General features: G+C 36.1%; 1 pseudogene; it reads right to left on the minus strand.

Annotated features, from left to right (window-relative positions):
* Window positions 1-3,873: 3,873 nt before the first annotated feature.
* Window positions 3,874-4,256, minus strand: LOC103248222 (large ribosomal subunit protein eL43-like; annotated as a pseudogene).
* Window positions 4,257-6,028: the final 1,772 nt, after the last annotated feature.

Genomic DNA, 6,028 nt, shown 5'->3' on the forward strand with positions numbered 1-6,028 from the left:
TGAATATATGTTGACCACATTTATTGAAAATTTGGTTATAAGTTAGAGCACTCTGTCCCCTTCATATCCCACTGTGTTAAAATGGCTTTGCAAATGAAAGTGGTGTCCTCTGGAAAGCTTCATTTAAAAGAGCTGATGACTTCAGGTTTGGCTAACTAGGTAACAGAAGTATCTTATGAATTCAAACAAGCACGGGTTTCAAATATGTTTGTTGGTTTTTAAATTAGTGGGTCATCCTCATTTAGTGAGATTGGGGAAGTTTCTGCAGCAAAGACTTACTAAATTGTACCAACCTATCATCTACTGTCCATTATATAGACATTATGAGAAAGTCAACATATGTCACTGCAAAAAAGAGAAAGAATGATTACCATTTCTCAGTGCTTGTCAGTACAAACCACAATGACTCACTTTCGTATTTTTTTTTGAAAAAGGGTCACTTGGGTCACCATGTGCTGGCATATTAACTTAATTTCTGCCAAAAGAAAGAGTCCATACAGAATCTGTCATTTCTTTTGAGTAGATACAAATAAAAATCTTTTTGATAGAGAGATTCCAGCATGCAATCTCGATATGTGCAATATGAGGCAGAAAACCTGGAGGTCTGCTGTTCTGAAGGCTGGAAGACATTTCTCTCTGCTAAACCCTGCTGTCCAAGTAGTGGTCACCCAGGCTCTTTGCCTCTCTGAGCCTCTCTGAGCCTGCCCTGATCCCTGCCCCAGATTTTTATCTTTTGAATTCTTCCTTATCTGAATTTTATTATCATTCCCTTCCCCATCTCAATACCTCACCATGGCTGGGGTCAGTTTAGGTCTAGAGTGACAGAATGTAGAGAACTGTTTTAGTCACAGATTCTGAGATTGGTGGAGCTGATGATGACAAGGAGCCAACTATTTCAACTAGTAGGTTTGCAGGAAGAGCTGGAGGGAGACACAAATCAAGAGGCAATGAGAGATTGTAGCCCCGGGGAAGTAAGAGTCATCAACTGAAAATTAGTACCAATCCTTGTATCCAATATGTCAGTGAAGTTAACCCTGCAGCTCTGCTTTGGGCTAAGTCTCCTTTTCTGTGGTCTAATAAAATAGTATCCTGTGTTTCAGTCTATGTTGACAGTGTCTTATAGTGATAAAGAGGGACAGGTTCTACAGTCAGCCACACCTTGTTTTAAATCCAACTCCACACTAATCTTGATACTTTGGGCAAGTACTTAAATTCTCTACACCTTATTTTTATGCCTTTGTAAATTAGAAATAATCATATTTTACCCATAGACTTGGTGAGTAATTAAGACAATGCAAATAAAATGCTTATCTAGTATTTATGTGTATGTTGATATACCAGATATGATATACATCATAAAAAGTAAATATAAAATAGGTAATAGAGTTTTTTATTATTATAAATACTGGCAAACTGTTCACCAAATCAATTTCCTTCTCCTTCAAAGCACAGAACAAGACTATTTTCTTCCTAAGATAGGTTGAATGATGGCTCTGAAAGATGTTCGTGTCCTAACTCAAGACTCTGTAAAGATGTTATGTTACATGGTAAAAGGGACTTGACATATGTGATTAAATTAAGGATCTTACACTGCGGAGATTAGCCTTTGTGATTAACTTGGGGCCACTGTACTCAAATAGGCTCTTATAAACTGAAGAAGGAGAATAACAAGTAATAGAAGATATGACATTGGAAGCAAGAGTTTGCAGTTATGCTGCAAAGAAATCATGAGTGAAGGAATTCAGGCACCCTCTAGAAGCTGAAAAAGGCAAGAGAATGGATTTTCCTCTTCAAGTCTTGATTTTGCCCAGTGAAACTGATTTCAGACTTCTACCTTCTGAAACTGTAAGAAAATTAATTTGTACTGTTTTAAGCCACTAAATATGTGGTGATTTGTTACGATGGCAATAGAAAATTAACAAGCCTAGCCAACGTTGTGTATGGCCATATGAACAAGATCTGACAATGGACAGGAGAGAAATGAATACAACTAACAACAAATCTGGCCCCATAATTCCTCACAAAGTCTTCACCCTCCTTTTTTCTCTGTCCACCAGGTGGAAGCCAAGTACATAAAGACCCTTGGGGATGAGAGATCTGCAGGAGGAAAGGAGCATTAGGACCTAAATCAACCTATGGAAGACTACCTGCTAATATCCCACTTTACTGAAATGATCTTTCTGCCTATCTTTACTGTGAGACGAAACATATAAATGAAAAAGCATATACCTTATTCTTGTTTTTCTAATGGTTAACATTATATTTGATGCCTACCTAGAAAATATTTCCTAAGGGATTATTATTGTAAGCTACACAAAAGAAAGGAGGCAAGAGGTCGGAAGTGAAGATAGCAAAGGCAGATTGAAAAGCAGAGGGCAGGGCAGGTACACTTTTTCAACACACAGGCTGAGAACAAAGTCAGGGTCAGGAGTTAACCCATAATGGATATTGGCCTGTGTACTACAGGCTCATTTACATGGAGAGAACAAGACCAGTCATCCACTACACAATTGGTGACCATAGCAAAGTAGGAGTGAGAGAGAAGTCTTATGAATTCGGAACCTCTATTCAAAGTTAGTAAATATAGCACCTTTATTAATCTCTTGATCAGAAATCACTTAGCCTTGCCTAAGTTATTCATTTTTTCATACATGCTATTTCAATAGTGTTTGGATAAATAAACCCATGAGATGCTTTCTGCCCTGGTTCACATGGGAAAGCAATATACAAAGGTTCACACTGGAATTAAAACAAAAATTATCCCCTGAAATAATCAAATAAAACAATGCAACCGTCAGCTCAAAGACTTTTATTGTCCCAAGTAGGGTCTGAGATTTATAGAGAACATTTGCTTTTCCTATTTTCAATCTACCTAAGTTCTGTATTATTTGAAGAGCAACCCAATTATTTTTAACCTAAATGCTTCTCTGATCTGGAACAAAGTTTTGCTTTTATCAGACTGTTCTCAGGCCTTGCAATAGGCAAGATCATTGTCATTGTAGTCCCAAGATATAGTCTCTTTCTCAGTGATGCATAAAAGGATTTTCCTCCCTTCAAATGATAATTAAATTAAAAGCAAAGTTGGAAAGGCAGCTTTGAACTGCTCTGATGAAAAAGGTCACTCACTGATCAGCAATCTGTTAGCACAGCTGTGTTGAGAAGAGACTTTTGAGCCATATCTTCTACAAGTAAGTTCTTCATATCAAGTGAGAAGGCCGTTGATTTTGCTTCTTTTAAACACTTTTGTTAGGGACTCTCAGAAGCCAGCAAACATACAGGCATTTGGTGAGTTTAGAGAGCCTTAGGTAAAATATCAAATTATATTGTCAAGAAAATCCACAAGAGGAAAGCACCACTGAATCTATGATCAGGAAAACAAACAACAACAACAAACAAATTAAAAAAAAAAAAAACCTGTGGCAGTGAGCGAATTTATGTCTTTTCTATTGGAAGTGTCATGTATCAGTTTGCTCATTTTGTTGATCATTGTACCACTAGAGGGGAGGGAGTTACAGGAAGTGGTTATGCTTAGAAAGTGTTACTCCTTTAAGTTGCATGTGGCCAACTCATATTGTATATTCAGTGAACTGATACTTTCCAATACAAAACAAAAACCTACATGGCAATGATCAAGGGATTTTAGCATTGTGTAAAGAAAAGAAAACCTTACACCCATGGCAATAATAAATGTACACTTCTCTTCTCAACTTCTTGGATGCTACAGCCAGTAAACAAACAGGCATTTGGAGAGTTTGCAGGGACAGACAGATAATCTAAGTTTGGTTTTAGACAGATAACAACCTAAGTGTAGCTAACGTCAGGTTTTGAGTAGCAATTGCTCTTCTGTAGCTGGGGAATTGGAAGATAGTGTCATTTTATTTTTATTTATTTTATTTTATTTTATTTTTTACATAAATTCACCCATTTATTATAGGCCAGTGATGTCTCAAAGAGTAGAAGAGCGTCTACTGGTCTTTCAACTCCTTCAGTCTTCTGATGGCGGACTTTACCGTGACAGCGGAAGTGATATTGTATGTCCAGGCACCGCCGGCCACTGTCTTCATGCAGGAACCACAGTGCCAGATCCCCACAGCTCGTCTCTTCATCTTGGTTTTGCCACAGAAAGAGCAAGTGTACTTGGCGTGCTGGCTGATTTCAATTTTCTTCACCATTTTCAGAGGGAGGCCCCATAGCGAGTCCCGTATTTACCGACGATCCCGACTTTCTTGGTACGTTTGGCCATGTCGCCGTGAACTAGGTCCCTGTCATTTTATTTTTAAAGTTTCTTCATAGGATAATAATTTTCCCAATGGATAATCTTAGATTCAAACCTGTCCCTAATCATTTCCTTTAAATTCCAGTAAGAAAAAGAACAAACTGAACCTAGTGCAGAGACTGGAAATTGATTTGTTAGTCATTTTTAAATATGGCACATCATGTTGGCATTCACTTTAATAAATGTAAAATGACTCATTAATCTCACTGTAAAAAATATAGATGAGATTTCATTTATCATAGCATTTACTGTACATAGAAGTTTGATGACTAGTAAAATGATAACATCATTAACATTCACTGAGCAACGGCTACATGGCAATGACTGAATCCATGCTATATTTCTTGAAAAGGATGTGGGTTGTGTATCTCAGCAAATATTGGGGATTTTAGGTGCTTTTCTATGTCCTTTATATGCCTCATTTAATCTTTACAACAATCCTTTAAGGTAATTATTTATAATAATTTTATGTGATCTTTGAAGACTTTTAAGTATAAACTTTATATATCTTATTTAATAGAAGAAGGTCTTCTTTATAATCTCCTTATCTTCCCTGACAGGTTTTCCTCACTTCAAATCTGGAGAAGAGACAAGAGATTCATTCTCTTTCTTCCTAGAGATTCTTATGCCAAGTAGTGCAGAGTTTCTTATGAAAATTATTAAAAAGTTAGCCTTCATCAAATCACAAAAGACGAATCTGTTGAATGGGTGGCTACTTACATTTTTGTAACTAGGAGGAGTCATTCAAGTGGTTCTTAAATGAAGAATTAAATCTTGCTTAAAGCTTTACTAATGAAAAAATATTGTCTGTTATTGTTGTTTACAAAAAGTGTTCTAGCAATATGAGAATTTTTTTCCAAAAAACACAAATGAAGAACTATATGAAGTTATACATTTATTGACAAAATTTTGTTAATAAAATAAAACTTTATGCAATTGGGACTCTGCAGGAAAAATCCAGCTTATTCTAGTCTTCCAATAATGTATCTGGAGTATACAAATCCCAGTATTTTGACATCTCTTTTAGTTATTGACAGCCTGTTGGAAAACAGCTCAACAGTTTCACTTCTCTGACTCACATCAAGGACATGTCATAAGATTTCCTAAGAAAAGGTCTATTCTCTGTTAGGTGAATTTTGGGGTTTTTATTGGGTACAGAATTATTTTGTAATAAAGATCACAGGGTAAAAGTTTCTTTATCTTTGACTTGCTGCATAAGTCAAAGACATCTAGCTTCATTTTTCCTTATGAAACGTTTTATTTTCCTAAATTGTAGCTACACTCTGAACAACAGGCTGTCTTGCCTGGTAAGTCTGCAGTGGGTAGATCCTAGATGGTCTTATGGCAAATAACGTGTAATAAGCTTTAGATTAGTGTTTACTCATATCAAAGAAGCAAGAATAGGTTTTGCGGTTTGAGGTTGAAATATATCAAACTAGACTTTGGGTAACTTGAAAGTACCTTACAAAGGGAAAGGAGATCTCTAGCATCAGCTTTATGTCAACTTTGGAACTATAATGTCAGGTGATAATAGCTTCACTTTTGCTCTGGGTACATGTATATTTTCTAAATTCTAAAATATCAGTGATTTTAAGATATACCTTCAAGAATACCTTTTTGGGATACAGAAAATACCACAATATATACAGTAAATTTTGTTTCTAGTGGTGGTTTATTATTGTGAACTAATCAAACAATAATGGGGTATAACTAGGTGGCATTCCCCCTGCCCCTGTTTTCTTTTTAAATTAC

Source organism: Chlorocebus sabaeus, chromosome 1 (genome assembly GCF_047675955.1).
Source record: "Chlorocebus sabaeus isolate Y175 chromosome 1, mChlSab1.0.hap1, whole genome shotgun sequence".
Classification (NCBI taxonomy): Eukaryota; Metazoa; Chordata; class Mammalia; order Primates; family Cercopithecidae; genus Chlorocebus; species Chlorocebus sabaeus.